General features: G+C 43.4%; 1 protein-coding gene across 1 annotated transcript in view; it reads right to left on the bottom strand.

Moving 5' to 3' along the window:
* Positions 1 to 6682, bottom strand: part of CUNH4orf19 (chromosome unknown C4orf19 homolog) — a 48510-nt gene extending 41828 nt beyond the window's left edge. Inside the window, exon 1 of the mRNA XM_044418211.1 lies at positions 6563 to 6682. The gene's annotated coding sequence lies outside the window, so the exon portion shown is untranslated. The remainder of the gene's footprint in view (positions 1 to 6562) is intronic.
* Positions 6683 to 16927: the final 10245 nt, after the last annotated feature.

Genomic DNA, 16927 nt, shown 5'->3' with positions numbered 1-16927 from the left:
GTTATTTGTAATAAAACCTTAAGTGGTATATGCTGATAAGGGATGCACATGCGCATGCACGCACACACACATATTGCTCAATGAGAATTAATGGAAATTAAACTATCACAAGGAGAAAAGAGGAAATAAGAACTACTGCTATCATGTGACATATCAAGGAAAGAACATAATATCCTTACCACTAGGTAGATATTAGAAACAGCAACTCCTTTTCTACAGAGAAGGATTACTGCCTTTGGAAGCATCTATAGAATATAGATCTGTTTAACCGCTTCAGGGGTAGTTAGTGTGTACAGACTGTTTTATTTTAAAAGGAATAAGGAACCAAAGGCAGCAAACAAGGTTCTCTTCCTTTCCATTTTATCCACACAACTACAACAATACTGTGCAATGGGTTGGTCTAAGAATCAATGACTAGTCCAAATTCACCCAGAGAGTGTCATGGCTAAGTGAGGACTCTTAACCATCACACCAAACAGACACCACACTTTAATCTATTCTTGTTTTTCTTATATTTTATTTGCATTTTACAGGTCTTAGTTTGGTTGAATGTGTTATTTTTGTGTGTTTTTACCTTTACTAGATCACTTAATTAGATTACTAATCACTTAATTAGATTAGATTACTACAGGTTGAATTACTTTTGGAGTTTTGCAATGGAATGCCACAGGCAGCTCCAATAGCACCTGCAAAGGGGTCCCCAAAGTGGAGCCCAAGGGCATGACTCTAATGCTCCCACTTTTAAAATATATGCACATGGATTTGTATGAAAAGTATACAGATTTCTTGCAAATATACATAGGCTTCAACAGAAGCAGACCAGATAGCCAAGTAAGTTACTATTTCAAGGTGGTAACTATCCACTACCTGTTCAAATAGTGAAATGTTGTAAGGTCCTCAAGCCATTGCATTATAGGTAGTCAGTGTTTATTCTTCCAATGTTGCAATGTCAGCCTTTTAACTATGAAAAGGACATAGAAAGTCCACTTATACAGACCAGCTGTTAATTTCCACAATTGTTAATTTAATGATTTTCCACAGGTAAATCATTAAATCAGTGAATATTAGTGATTGCTCCAATATAAAAATTATCCATATAATACCCCCCTCCAAAAGCAGCAACTACTGAAAACTGCCAAAGCACATGTTTAAAAGAAGCATTGGCTAAACTGCACCACCAGTAATTAACAGAATACTGATTAAAGAGATGTTGCAGAGTTCAATAGATTGAAACAAAAGGTTTCGCTGGACAAGATGCACCTTGAGATCCACAGGTGTCAGCAGGTAGATGCTTAAGCCTGCCAGCCAGGTATTGTACTGATTCCTGAAGCAATTTCTCAAATTTCTAAAGGTGTCCATGGGTCTAAAAGAGTTGGGAAACCCTGCACCGAGCAGCCTTAATCACTAATGAATTCACTGGATTTACTTCTGGGTAAATCTGCATAGGACTGTTCTATGTGAAACAGTCAAAATTAAAGGCACTTTGGGATTTTATTCATTTCCATGACAAAGTTGTGAACACACTTCAAATGTCTGACATTGAAAAGTATCAATCAGTAAGTGTGTATTTGAATGATGTCCTATATCAGAGGTCAGGGAAATGTGTAGCCTTCCAGATGTTGCTGGACTCCCTGCTTCCTTTGCCATGCTTTATGCTGGTGAGGGCGGATGGGAGTTTACATTCCAGCAACATTGGTGAGCCCATCCCTGCGTACGAGCAGTAAAACCAGTAGTGAGTGGTAGTGACCATTCACCTGGCTAGTTTTATAGACCTATTTTTATGAACCGGTTTGCTGATTACATAGCTAATTTGAGAGCAGAAGCAGGGCAGTGGTCTCCAACTCCTGGTAGACCCCCTTTATGATAAACTCCATTTTTACTTACATTAATGATTGCACATAAACTGGGTGGGTTGCTGTAATCCAATACTGAGTATCGTAAAATGGCAAATGTGGCAGCTGTTTAGTTATGTGGTATTCCTGGAACATTTCAGAAAGCATAGCAAATATTTGGTCAGGGAGGTAAATACAACTGTTCTTTGTCTTTGTCATAAAATATACAGAACTTTGCTAAAGTCATCTGTCTTGCTACTTTGCTTTGAATCAGGATTTCACACACACACACAGTGACTGGATCTGGATGATCAAGCCCAGATACGTTTGAGGCTTGCACATCTTCACACAGCTCCTGTCCACTTTACTCCTCCCTTCACATGAGTGCAGAAGCAAGCCAGGAAGTCACAATTAACCACAGCTTCCTGCCACATGGAAACTGGGAAATGATAGTTACTGGTTTCCAAACAAGGCAAGATAGGAGAGCTTAGTTGTTGTCTTCAACCTGGCTTCCTTAGAAGCCATTAACCCTAGTTTCCCTTTTGTGCATAATGGAAAGGTATAGTAAACTATGGCTTCTTTACTCACTTGTACTAAGAGAGGAAGTAGCAGAAAGGTCAAAGAATATTAAGTCAGGACTTGATCATCTGAATACACCCACTCAGCAGTAGAGAACATACCTGAATATCTTTTCTTTTTTAATTAAAAAAGGGCAAACACACACATAATGATTTTAAATCTAATTGCCGACAGAGGACACTGAATTTAACACCTTCCCTTACCTGACTGATGAAAACAGTACTGGGATCCAATAGGCACTGGTACTTTGTCTATTTTCCATCATCTGATCTAAGGAAAGGTATTGTCAATTATTGCTGCTGGTTTCCCTGATATGGCCCTGAGACAATAAAATCCTACCTTATTTCCTTAAAAAATGCTATTTTGACTACCCTGATTTAATTTCAGTTGGTAAGTCCACTTTTCTGCAGTGTCTATTCACCAGGGCTCCACATACCAAGACTCCAATTTCATAAATTCTGCAGTTTTCAAATGTTTACCCATTATCCTGCAAGATCAGTGCTGAATGTAAACTGCAAAGAATAGAAATCCTCCTCATATAGTACAGAAATCAGAATAATGCTTTTGGAGACTCTTTTGAAAGCACCATACAGATGTGGAAGTCATATCCTGGGGCATTCCTTATGCACCTGTAGCATCCCCAAGGGCTTCCTCCAGGTTTCCCACACAGTGGATGTCTCTGCCACACCTCCTCCATGCTGTGCTGGTGGACTCTGTCTGCTCAAGCAGGGTGTGTTTTTACACTGGTTTTACACTGGACAGACTCTGCGTCTGCGGTGGCATTTCCACTCACAGTGTTTAATCTTGCAATGAATCTGTTGGAGCTTATTATAGAACAGTTGTAGTTCAAACACGTTTTGCTCCCTCTGATGGAAAAGAGCCAGGGTGCATGTATTTTGGATTTGTGTGCAGGAACTTATATGCAGGTGCAACTATGACAGAAAACACACTGGAGAGCCAGTGTGGTGTAGTGGATAAGAGCGTGGGACTGGGACTCAGATGATCTGGGTTCTAGTTCCCGCTCAGCCATGGAGCCAGCTGGGTGACTTTGGGCCAGTCACAGACTCGCAGCCCAACCTACCTCACAGTGTTGTTGTTGTGGGGATCAGATGGAGGAGGAGATTGATGTAAGCTGCCTTGAGCCCTTTGTAGGAAAAAGGCAGGATATAATAAATAAAAACGCATGCTTCTAAAATATACTTCTGGCTCAAAACTAGACACCTAAAAACCCCCAAAGCATCTATTTCATCAACATCTCCTTCCAAATGCCCAATACAGGAACAGCAATTTTGCAGGGTAGCAGAGAAGAGAGGGTATCTTTTTTGCTTGTGGGATGTGCTGTGCTATATTACCCCTCCCAGCATCCACAGAATCTCAAATATAGTATCTACCAGATTATGCTTATCAACATAACAAAAATCACAATCGGTTGTCTGGCCTATTTTTCTGGTGTTCCAGCCAACCAATAAGAAGATTGAAGAACTAGAAGATTTCTAAGCCACTACATCATGAAAAATCACCATTAGAAAACTCCTTTACTAAGATTAATAAATTTTTATTAACTATCCCAACAGGCTGGTAATATTCCCATTTTAGATAACAAACTCAAGGCTCTGAAGACTGGTATTCATGCTGGACTACCTCATTCACAGATATTGTGGCATTTGAAAAGGATTCCCTCTGGCAGTACTCCAATGTTTTTCCTAAACAGTTCCCTAGGGAGGGAATTCAAAACCAGTGGTGCCACCATGGAAAGGGCACTGCATCAGGCTTTCCTTGCCCCTATGCCCAGAGACATAGGAGGCAGGGCCGGGGTACACTTTAATGAATCAGGCAAATGACTGAATGAGGCTTCTGTAAAAGCAGGAAAGTACAAGTCTGAACGAGCTGCTGTTTCTGAGCAATTTACAAGGATAGCCCCAAGCAGAGCATGTTGTAGTTACCAAGACATAAATAGTGTTCCAAGTGGCCATGAATTGGGCATACAGGAGCCCCATAGGGTCCCAAAACTAATTTTCAAGTTGCAAAATCCAGTTTTCGAGGAAGCATGACCTCTGGAATGGTTGTACTCTTTAGAATCAGGATAGTCACCAAACATCACAGTCACAGAGAGCAGCTGCGGTGCTATCTAAGAAAGCTGACTTTGCCACAGTGACACACGCCTTGTTTACAGCCAAGCTAGATTACTGTAATGTTGTTCTTGAAGACCATTTAGAAGCTGCGATTTGTGCAGAACGCAGCAGTGAGAACACTTGCGGAAAGTGGGCATTCTGATCATGTTACTCAGATCCTGCTTTGTTGAGACTGTCTGCCTGTTAGTTCTGGACCCAATTCGCAGTGCTGGGTTTGGCCTTTCATGCTTTAAACAGTTTGGAACCACCTTATTGGAGGACTCTGCCCAAGTATTAAAAGCAGCACCAGGGGAGTTGCTTTAGGTTCCCATCCATTTATCAAGAGGACCCCTAAAAAATCTTTCCAGCCAAATGAGATAAAGAAATACTTCCATGTAACTTTCTACTATGCGTCCAACTATTCTGTGTGTTTGTTTCTCCAGATCTCCAATGGAATTGATAGAAAACTAAACATTAGGATTGCCAAATGTAGCTACTAATAATATCAAAGAGAGCGGAGCATAGCAAAACATGAGCTATGCCATGATGTGTTAAGATAATCCTGGCATTAGATTTATAGGCCACTCCATCCAAAAGTAACAATTACTAGAGGGATAGCTGTGCCAGTATGTTGCAGTGAATACAAAGAGTCTTTTGAGTAACAAATTTCTTGTGACAGAAACTTTCATGGACAAGCATGAGATGAAGTAGATTCTAGTCCACAAAACCTTGTGCCATTATAAACTTCTTAGAGTTTGTTCCATCACACCCTCCCTCTGCCCCTGGAACTCAGGCCAGAATGCATGTTCCCAATGCCTATCACAATCACAACAGTCCTGTCAGGTACTCTAAGCTGTAGGTGAAATGGGTAGGGAGAGGCAGACAGATCTCATAAAGGAATGGGAATTTGGACCTGAGCCTCTGCAGTCCCAATACTCTTAGCAAAAGAGGCCATAAGATTCCCTCTTGTTTTCCCATTTCCCAGAGTGGGCATTTTAAAATCTGCTAAACACAGAGTTACATCTAAGCTAGGCATGCACAGAACATTTCTCCACCTGTCACCGATTTAGCCCTGAACCCCAGTGGTTCCAAGAAGGTTAGCGAGCTACTTCCAAAGGTGTGCATGCATGAACTTTGGTGAGTAAGCGAGGAGAGCAAGTTCCTTAACTGGGGTGTGAAGAAATAAAGGGACAAAGAAATGCAAGGTTATTAAAGGATCTGGAGAGGGGAGGGAAAGAAAAAGGAATGAAGTTCATTTTTTTCTGACTTTGATCCCCTTTCACACAGAATCCCAAAGCAGCAACTCCCAAATCAGTTACTGCCCACGTTGGGGAAACTTGGCGCACTCCTTTCGTGTATGCCCCCGATTTAGTATCGGATGTATCCTCTTTCTCCGAGTTCCCTGCTCCGTGGCTCCTCCCCCATCACCAGCTTTAGTTCGCTCCTTGTCGGAGGTGCTTTCACACGTTACACAGGAGCAGACCCTGCTTCGCAAACTTGCGAAGACTATTTGCTACCTGCGCTTCTTCCTTCCTTTCTTAGAGGCTTAGAAGCTGCGGCTACCTGGTTCCTACGGTCTCCAGGAAACTTAAGGCACGACTGCATTCGATTTCGAGGGTGAAGGAGCTCCTCCGGCAGCCCCGCCTTTCCAGAAACCACGGCCAAGTACGTGTGAAGAGCTCTTGCGTTTACTAGTTTCAACAGAACTGCTCTTCGCCTTGGATACTTCAAGGCTGCCTGCTGCGACCTGGCGCCCCAGAGATGTTGGACCACAACTCCCAGTATGCCCCAGCCAGCCACCTTCTGGGGGAACCAGGTCGGGGAAGTCTGAACAGAAAGACCCCCTTCTCCCACCCCAACCAGCTTCAGAAAGGAGCGAAGACAAAAGTTGCCCCAAACTTGGGCCCACGGGCGAGATCGCTGCTGGGAAGAGGTGAAACGCGAGGCGAGGCGCGATCGCCAGCGCAGAACTGCTAAGCGGGGGCCGCAGGGAAAGTGGCAGCGGTCCGGCAAGGGAGAGGGACGGCGACCTGCTCCTACCTGCAGCCTCGGTGCTGTTGGGGAAGCGGCGCCGGCTGCTGGGGACGCCCTGCCATAGCTCCAGCCGGATTCTGCGTTTGAATGGCAACTTGCAACAAATGCGGGAGCGAGCGGCGAGTGCAGGAGCAAGTTTGCATGACCTCTTAATGAGCGACACTGTCGTCGGTGTCATTGGGTGTCCCGGCGTCATGTGACCGTCCAAGGAAAATAAAAGACCTTTAAAGTTTGCACTTAAGACTCCGAGGGACTCTGTAACCCTTTACCTGCAGGCGCGATGGGAAACGGGCCGAAGCTCACGCGGCGGGAGCGGGGCGGGGGGGCGAATTCACGCAAGCTGCGCGAACCCAGCGCGGCCCCACGTGACGGCTTTGCTGCACAATGCGCGGCTTTGTACGCGTCCCAGCAGGTTCTTGTGACCGCGCTTGGGGTGCGTTCTTGGGACGAGGCTTCCCCCGGAAAATGGGCCGCTCATCCCTCCCCCCCTCCCTCTGTGGAGTGACTTCAGCTCAAGAATTAGGATCCGCGCTCCTCTGCAGGGGTGGTGCTGGGACCGAAAACATCCGGACCGAAGGGAGGGACACAACTTTGTATATGCTAATTCACACAAGCTGTAAAGCCTCAGGACAGCGCTACATGCAAAGGGCGACAGAAGGACAGGGCTTTTGATTTCAGGAAAACCTTAGGCAGAAAGTTTCGAGGGGAAGCAGGAGGAAGTGAAGCACAGGTGGGCGAAACGCACAGGTGTGGTGGCTAGGTGAGCGGGACAGAAATTTGGATTCTCGTCCCCCCTCAGGCTAGAGCTCGCTGGGTGACTTTGGGTGAGTCCCAGACTCTCAGCCCAACCTACCTCACAGGGATGTTGTTGTGAGGATAAGATTAAGAGGAGGAGGAGAATGAGGCTAGCTGCCTTGAGTTCCTTGAAAGGAGAAAAGCAGGATATAAATGTTGCATCAATAAAACCCCAGCTAATTCATATAGAGCAGAGATTCAGGGCTCCGAATTAAAGATTTTGAGGCTCCAGCCCTAGTGAGCCAGCTGCTAATACTACCTCTGTTCCCATATCTGTTTCTGTAGAAGTAGTTTCCATTGAATTCAGTGGGGTTTACTCTTAGGTAAGTGTGTATATAGGATGGCACCTAATCCTCCTACACATGTCTACTCAGAAGTAATCCCCATTGCCCTCAGTGGGATGCACTCTCAGTAAGTGTGCCTAGCAGCAGCTAGCAGGAACTACTTTTGTTTTTTATTGGAACCCGGAAATTCACCAAGAAGAGGCATGTGCAAAATATTGGCACAGGCAGGCATATACTAAGAAGGAAGGAACGGGGTGCCTCTGCACACATGTTCCACCCAGGACTTGTGACTGGTGCCAGAGCCGAGCTCAGCAGTCCAGCCAAGCACAAATCCATTTCAGGTTTTCTCTCAAGCATTCTTTTTCAGTAACCTCATTGGAAGGGATGGGAGGGGGAGGCTTTGCTTGTGTTGGTCTACTGGGAATCTGAGCTCTACCAGCAAATCTCTGTCTACCTTTTGATCACCCCAGTGTTTAGCGCTGCAGCCTTAGACCAATTCTCTTGCAAGAAATATCAGTCATATACAACCATGTAACAACTGCTTTAAGTTGCGTAATTCCCTGGGGCAAGCAGGAGATGGTAGGCCCTTTTTGGCACTTGCTGGAAACCCAAGGCTGAGCAGGGCTGCACTGACAAACATCCCAGGAACTATTCCTTCTCTTCTGCTTGTTGGCCTGCCCCTTGCTTTGGCCCAGACAACGTGGTGAGCAGTCTTCAAGAGCACTCTATATTGAGAGCACTTGAGGGCCAAACTGTTGTAGTGGCATAAAGTGCCTTTTGCAAGCTTTGGCTGATAGGGCAGCTGGGACCCTTTCTGGACAGGGAACACCTTGCTGTTCTTATCTATGCACTGACAACCTTCCATTAGCATTAGATGTTTGGTTCCCTCTGAAGATGGTCTTCTCACCCAGATTCTTCTCTGGATGTTGCTGCCCACACAGGTGTGATGGGTGGCAACCAGATGTGCAACCGTCTCCGCAGTGTCCACCCTCACCCTCAGTCTATGGAAGGCTCTTCCCAAGGATATCTGCCCATCGTCTTCTTTGCATGCATTTAAATGCTAAGTTAAGACCTATTTCCAGGTAGGGATTACAGCCATGAAAAGACACCATTAATGAGCCAGTGCAGACTGATTCAGGCAACAGGGCTGCCTGACGTGCCCTTGTGCATCCATCTGGCAGGCAAGGTTTTTCTCTTGTCAAAAACATGCTTGCATCAAAATGATAGCAGTAGTTTTGGTGCTGGAGCCCTTCAGGTTTAACTGCAGGGAGGGAAACAAAACAAGTTCGGAACAGGAAAACCTCCTGGGCTGCAAAATTTCAAACAACACAGTCATTCTGCCTTTCTTTCCACTGCAGTAGATCAAGGGCATTGCAACACATTAAGTTTAAAGCATCTCTTGTTTGCATTTAATTTATAATGCAAATGTATAACCTACATGGACTGAAATGCTCGGTGGCATTGTCGAGATGTTCAGGAACATGAAAAAGTGCAAGTCATTCCCCTTTCAAGGGATGGGGGGGCACGTTAACAGGGATATATATGCCTCCCCCAAAGAGAGCCTTGTTGGGGGAGGGGGAAAGAGGAGGAGGAACTGGAGTTTTGGCAGCTAGCTGTCAAAATGCCAGTTCCCTTTAAAGGGGTGTGGTTCATACCTTTCCATTTTCCTCAGCACCTAAAATGTCAGGAACAAATGGAAAAATGAAGGCCTCATTTGGACAAGAGGATCTGGCTGTGAAGAAGTCATTCTCACTTTTTTGTGAGCATGGATCACACATTCCTTTGGTTTGACGTGACATTTCACCTTTTGACAGCAGTCAAACCAAACCAAAGGAGAAAAAGTTGATTTTTCAGCCTCTTGGGGTCAACATCTACGGTTGGTACCTATTGCAATTTGGGAGTAGGTACCTCCCCGGACATTGCCCATGCGACTGTTCCTCTAAGCATGCTCTTCCAAAAGACTGCCTTTTTTCCGGAGCAAATATTTGGGCACATTAGGGTGTCCCCAAGAAAAACCTGAAGCATTGGTTAGCAATCAAGAACAGCCCTTCCAAGGTGGGAAGACTGAAGGGAAAGGGGAGGAAGTGGTTAAAGAACCCACACTGAGCCTGGTCAGCAGTAAGGTGCCCTGTGAACTGTTCTCACAACCAGCAGCCCACTGTGGCATATTGCCAGGATGGGCCATTTTATTCAAATTCATCCTGTGTCTTATACATAAGGCTTTTATAGTGTCTCCCAATGTTTCTAGAAACCAAGTACTCTCAGTGAGAATCAAGTGCATGATATATTTCATTTATTTAACTTTGCGATGCCTGACAGTCAAAGTTCTCTGGGCATTTTACTGCAGCTTCTATCAGGAACCATGATACAATAAAAACTACAGTAACATTTTCCATAACACAGAATATAAAAGCCATTATTTCTTTTAAATACAATTGAGCTGCTAAAACAGTGTTTACTGCATAACAGATCTGTTTACACTCATGGGTATCACCATCAAGACTTTAGGTAGCTGTAGATAGCTTTGAACACCTCAGCACAGAGGATGTCTTTACTTGGTGCTGAAACAATGACAAAACTGGCATTCAGGGGGCCTCACTGGGGAGATGATTTATTTATTTATTATTATTTATTAACACATTTCTATGTTCCATTCCACAGCTGGGGGCCACCACAGAGAAAGTCCTGCCCCTTGTCTCATCCCTTTTGCCAATTAGGGACATTTGGGGATCAGGGGGAAAAAAAATCTAAAGTCTCAGATATTGATGATGGCATTCAGGTAGATTGTGGTTGGTAAAGGTATTATGCCAAGTTTTAGGTTCCTAAGGTATGCAGGGCTTTATAGAGTAAAACCAGCACCTTGCATCAATACATAGACAGTGAATACAAATGGGCCAGAACTGGTATTATCTGTTCAGATCTTCTGTTCCTAGTCATTAATGTGGCAGCCACATTTTGCAATTTCTGAACAGTTTTTAGGAGCAGTTCCAACAGTGCAGCAAGCTGGCCTAGAGATTACCGGAGCATACCAGTTTACTCCTGTCCAAATGTGAGTGGAGGTGGGACACCAGGCAAAGCTAGTGGATGCCCAGGCCTCCTTCCAGCCTCAAAAATTGATCAAGGGGAACCCCCAAGCCACAAACCCACTGCTTCAAGGGCTGTGCAACCCCTTCCTGAAAGAGATTAAACAACCTCCATCCAGTCAGGGGAACAAGCCACTAACAGAATCTCAGTCTTGTCTGGGTTGAGCTTTTACTTGTTAGCCCTCCTTATATTTTGAGGAAAAAGCAGCTATGCTGCCTCCAGCCCTAGTTTGGAAGATGCTCCTTTTCCAGATTGGGAGCCTGTATCAATTTCCTGCCCAAAATAATGTCCTTGCTGCTATTTACCCAAAGTTGCTGCTCGCCCCCCACTCTCTTGTGAACAAACTACAGGAGGGACTTGGGGTGCTAATTGGGCCAGAGCCCAAATCTAGACTTGGACTACACTGCAGATTCAGATACCCAACTGTATTCTCTTCAAACTGAACATGACCAATTAAAGCATATTTTAAAAGTGTGAATAATGTTATGGGCCATTTAATGCGGAGGGAATTTCTCACTTTAGGCTGATATACCCACTGCAACCAGGACAAGAGATAGCCTAGCAGCTGTCCATGCTGTGCTAACCTCCTGCTGTGGGGGGTTGCAATGTGTTGCTTGTGGGCTGTCTTTGAAGACAATCTAGACATTTCACCAAACTCAACATGACAATTAGGGAAGGGTTGATTTCACATCTTTAGCCATTGTACTGGCTGCCCATCTTGGCGCCCAAGCTCAGTTCTAAGTGCTGTCTTAAACCTTCAAAGGCTTAGACATCTTTGTGCAGATACAGAGGGTCTCCTCCATAAGCATCTGAGGTCTTTTTGCAGGTACTCTCACCAAAAGAGATGAGAGCCTTTTCGATGGTGGTGCCCCATTCATGGAATTAATTTTAGGGGATTCTCCTGTTGCCTTCTTTAACACCTGATGAAGATCTTTTTACATTCACAGGCATTTTCGAAACTGCTTTAGAACTTTAGATCTCCTCATGGTCTTTCTCCCTGCTACTAGTTTTACTTCTGATTTTGTACTACTGCTAGTTTTATATCTTTTCTTTTTTAAAAAACAACAACAACAATTCAGTGTGTTAGCACCATGCTGTATTGTAGGTTTCTAATTTCTATGCTACACTTTGGTTATTGGGCAGTCGTAAAATGTAATAAATTATTTATTTATTTGGGCACAAAGCTGCCCTTGAGGCATGTAAGCCTCTGAATGTGGATGTTCGCATGCATCTAACACCTCTGTCACTGCTGTGCTTCATGCCCTGCTTTCTATTTGGAGGACTGATTTTGGCCAGCTAGGTAAAAAGCTGAGAAGAGAGAGGGAAGCAGGTTGGGGTGCTTCTAGGAATCCTCAGTTCTAGCATCCTCTCTTCCCTGTTGCCCACTGAATCCACATCCATTTTCTTCTCTCTAAGGCACATTGGTAACCCCTGCAGAGACAACCAGCATGTTGGAAGGAGGACAGGATTTTGACCTGTGGAGTCCCAGCTTTCTCTGTGCTAATTGAGAGAGAGGATAGGCAGCCTAAGTGTTCAGTTTTCAAAAGGCTAACTCATGAAGCCACTTGCTTACTTTCATCCGTAAATCCATATCTGCAAAACAGGAATAGCAGTAGCTTGTGCAAAGGTTTCTCTTGAGGATGTTTAAAGACGTGCAAGCCATCAAAAACCTTGAAGATAACAGTGACTGTGATATAAATATTTAGCTGTGAGAATTCATGTTTCTCCAACTATCCTAGTTGTCTGGACCAATTATTACATTCTTGATAAATTAAGAGAATAGAAATAATGCTTTGGCATTATTGTGGAAGATAAAATCTAATCTAAATATTCTTATATTCAGCACTATTTTAATGGTGGTAAGAGAGACCCTGTCAATACAAGGTGAGTAGGTTTTTATATTTGGTTCTCTCCTTTTACCAATGAAAAGGAAGACTTATTTGGGATGTGGACCTGGCTTCTTGTTACAGCTTTGGGCATTGATTTGGACACTGGCTTCTATGGAAACTAAAAAGTGCTCTTTTCTTTGTGGCATCACTGAACATGCCTCCCTATACACCATCATGGCTTGCTGACTAGGGAGCCAATCAGCCAGCAAGGCAATTCCGCCCTCTGGTGGCGATATTATTTTTTGCCTTTCCAGTACATACTTTAAACACAGGCTGACAGTGGTGCATGTTTTGCTAGCCCTCAGTTGTGATTTTGGCCAAGGTGTATTTTAGAGGGATCTGTTGCTTGTTGTGACCAATGGCATTTGCAATTCCTGACCTCTCAACTTCCTCCCCACAGCTCCGTGTTCCGCATTTTATGAATGTACCCAGTTCTCAGTCTGTTCGTAAGTATACCAACCTCCTTTCCTGCTTAGATTTCCCAAGGGATCCCTGGCCTATAAACTTTTGCAGGGGTTAAGAGCTACAAAGTGTACTGTTCATATCTCAGCTCTTGGCTTTGTGCTTCATTCTCCGTATGGCCACAACCAACCATCTCTCTCTTTCCAATATGGATACAACCAAATTCATTTCAGCCTTCCTTTTCTGCACTGCATATGGGAAGTTCATGAAGCAGTTGTGGAAAGCGTGCACAATTTTTGAACTGAGCAGGGCTGTCATGGACAGGAGGGCTTTCATTCACAGGGTCACCATAAGTTGGAGACGATACTGATGGCATGAAATACCCACATCCTTTCCAAGTATTACTGTCATATTAGCAGTCCTGTCCAGCCTTGTGTCAGATCAGAGGTGGGGTGTTTGAGTAGAATGGGGTCCCTCTCAGAGCAGGACAAGTCCCTTAGTGTCAAATGGAGGGGACAAGTTGAGCTCCGCCACAATCTTTGAGTGCAGTGCTTTACCTTTTTCCATAGGATAGAATGGCAGCCATTCTCATAGCTGGGTGGAAGTGAAATTGTGTAGCTCCTAACAGTGAAAGCTTATTTATGTATGAATTGTAGAATCAGCTGATGCCATTTTCAGTTTCAGCAAGGCTGGCTGGAAACACTGGGCGCTCTGGGCCTTTTCTCTCTCTAAACACACACACTCTAAAGGACTGAGGCATTACCCTTCTCTTAGTAATGGTGCCCACAGCAGTACTTGGGGAGTCTTGTACGTGGTGAGACTGAGAAATCCCTGCTCTTGGTGCAGCACGTGGTGTGAGCTTGGTACATTACAGAACTTTAGGAACTGGCCTTTAGAAGGATGATTTTTACTGCTCTTTTACTGCAGTGCCAGTTTTGCTGGCTAGTAGAACATAGAAAGGGGACTGAAATTTCCTTAACCATATGCCATTTATTTAGATATACATTTGAACTAGTAGGAAATCTAGTTTTGTAATAAAACAAAATTAGAAAGTCCACATTACTTTCCTTATGTCATTTATATTTATTTATACAAACAATGCATACACAAGACTGTATATTGTTTGAAGACAGTAATAGATTTCTAATTTAACAACTCTGTAACAAAATTTAACTAAATTTGACATTTATGAAAATATAAATCTCTGATTGGGTAGTTCTTCCCCAACAATACAAAGTTTACATAAAAACATTCAATATGATCTATTGGTTGCAAACAAGTTAGGAAAAGTCATTCAATTCACTTGATAGATAGATATATACATACATACGCACACGCACACACACTAGATTGGCTTTTACACAGAATATTCATACACTGTAGTTATCTCCTATTTGTTCCACTGGAAAATTGGTCACTGAGTCTCAAATTACAAATGACTGCAGGAGTCCCAGTTATTGAACTGAGTCCTGCTCCAATTATGCATAAAGCATGGTTTGTATGCATCAAATCAAGCAAATGGGGTATGTGACTATGGATGCACTCACAATTTACCTCCTCTCCCAAAGGTGCTTTTCTCCCTGCTGGTATCAAGAGTCCAGTTGAAGGGGAAAATGACACTGGGGAATGGCTGTGGGGAGGGAGGGCTTAGCCTTTCCTCCCATGAAAGTCTTTTGCTCTAAAAAACAAGCCACTTACCTCCATCCCCTGCTTTATACGCAATTGGGGCAGGCACTGGATTAAACCAAGAGCACTGCCTCTTTCATGTGCAGTTTAAGCCTAAGAGTTCAATTTTCAGCAACTAAAAAGGAAAGCCAATGTTTCATTCATATCCTTCGAAACATTTGCCGAGGGCATGCCATGTTTAAGATAAGACATATGGAGCAACACTCCATAGCTCAGTTAAAGTACCTGCATACAGGTTAGCTGGGATTTGGATTCTAAAACCCTGGGCCTCTCTTATCTGCCTGTAACACAAACAGGATGCCCCCCTCATGCCCACTTGCTGCAGTGCCTTATGACATAAGCAATGGTACATTTGTGGCAGCAGTTGCTAAGGACCATCTTACAGACACCTACCACAAAGTCTTAGCACCCTCATCACTCGAGAATGCAGCAATTAACGACTCTCAATGCAATGTGTGGAATAACTTCATTGAAAAAACGTTGCGTAAATGCCTCATCTGCCATGATGAACCTGTGATTACTGCCAAGAAGCAACACACACTCCTTTGCCAATCAGCGTCTGGGGCATCTTCTCCTCTGATTTTTATACTGCCTGAGGCTGACAAGAATTGCACATGCTTTTTCACATTTCCACTTTAAAATACATACAAACTGTGATTAGGCCTGGATCAGCCACTCGCTCACTTTTATTTTAAAGGGAAACACACCATAAACATAAACACATTCAAACCATTTCCACTTGACAGGCAGTACATGTATTTTTAGCTCACATAAGAAGTTGGAGGAATTAGCAACCTTTAAGCCAAGGTACTTTACATTAACAGAGCTGTGGACTGGGCTATCAGAATGTATGTGGGTCATTCTGAGGTTCAACTGGGTGAACCAAGGAATCAGAAATAAATGACAGTATTTTTGCCTTGAAATCGACAAAATTCTATAAAAAGGCCATGAACAGTCCTAAAGCAGGAAAGGAAAAGGCATAAATACTGTATACAGAAGTAAGAAATTCAATACAAAGTGGAACAGTAAAGAACCCTTTGGGGCAGCCAGGATTTTTCGGAACATATACAAGCACAATGTTAGTCCCAGAGTATTTGGTCATCTGATCTGTGTTTCACACAGGAAAGAACAGGAATGACAGTAAGGCAAACACGACAAGTATCAAGAACATTACACAGCATGTCTGAATGCTTCCTGTTCTGATTTCTGGGAGATTCTGGACTGGGAGATTTTGGACTTTCTTAGAACAGAACAGAACATAAAAAGAGATAATGGAATGGGAAGTTTGACTGTTTATTCCTAATGCCCTTTATCATTATTTTTTTCTTATACATAGTTCTAAAATACAGTGTGAAAAACACAGAAAACAGCACAATATTAGGATTTAACTTCCTTTCTTACATAATCTAGGCCAGCCTTTCCCAAGGCCCGTGATCTTCCTTCCAACACCTGCAGAGCAGTGGGATTGGGCACTGCTGATCTTAGCAACAACTTCTATCATTTGTACTTTAGTAACACAAAAAATGGAATAGAATTTAAGATGCACATTTTTTCTAACATTCAATGCTTTTGATTACAAGGTGATTGATTTACTACCTCACACGTGGCTCTTTTTAGATGATCAGATCTATCATATTCCCATCCAAACACTGGGCACAATCCAAACAAAGTGAACCAGCTTCACTGCTTATAGTGTGAGAGATTTAAACTCTTGTTACAACTGAAAGCAGCAGGACCCAGAACTGCTAAGCAGTAACAAGAATCTGCATTTCTTATTTTAAAAAAATATGGTGGCTATTACCTCTAATGTGTATGGATCAACTCCTCCAAGTTGACACGTGACATCTTGCCATTTGCACCATCGAAAGAATAAAATTCAGTTTTGCCAGGGATATCAATTCAAGGTGGCTGGGATTTAGGCTTATGGCCACCTGGATTTAAAAATGCTTGGGCTACCTCTTTCCAATATTAAATATGGATTGGAATATAAATGAGTTACGGCTAAAAGGTTTTTCCAAATTTCTACAATGGAGAAATAAATATGATGATATTGCTAGGGATTTTCAGTCAAGGTACTGGGTCAAGCCTCATTTCTGAATAGTTTCTTAAACCCTGCACCCTCCTCCTTAAATAAAACTAGTTATTTTCAAACTTGTTTATAGCAAAATGGAAATGAGCTAAACCGCAATCTGTTATGTGGAAGATTGAACCAGCCTCTTATGCGTTGATCA

Source organism: Varanus komodoensis, unplaced genomic scaffold (assembly GCF_004798865.1).
Source record: "Varanus komodoensis strain SLA01 unplaced genomic scaffold, ASM479886v1 scaffold9, whole genome shotgun sequence".
NCBI lineage: Eukaryota > Metazoa > Chordata > Lepidosauria > Squamata > Varanidae > Varanus > Varanus komodoensis.
Note: the sequence above shows the minus strand (reverse complement) of the source record. Positions and strands in the feature narration are given on the sequence as shown.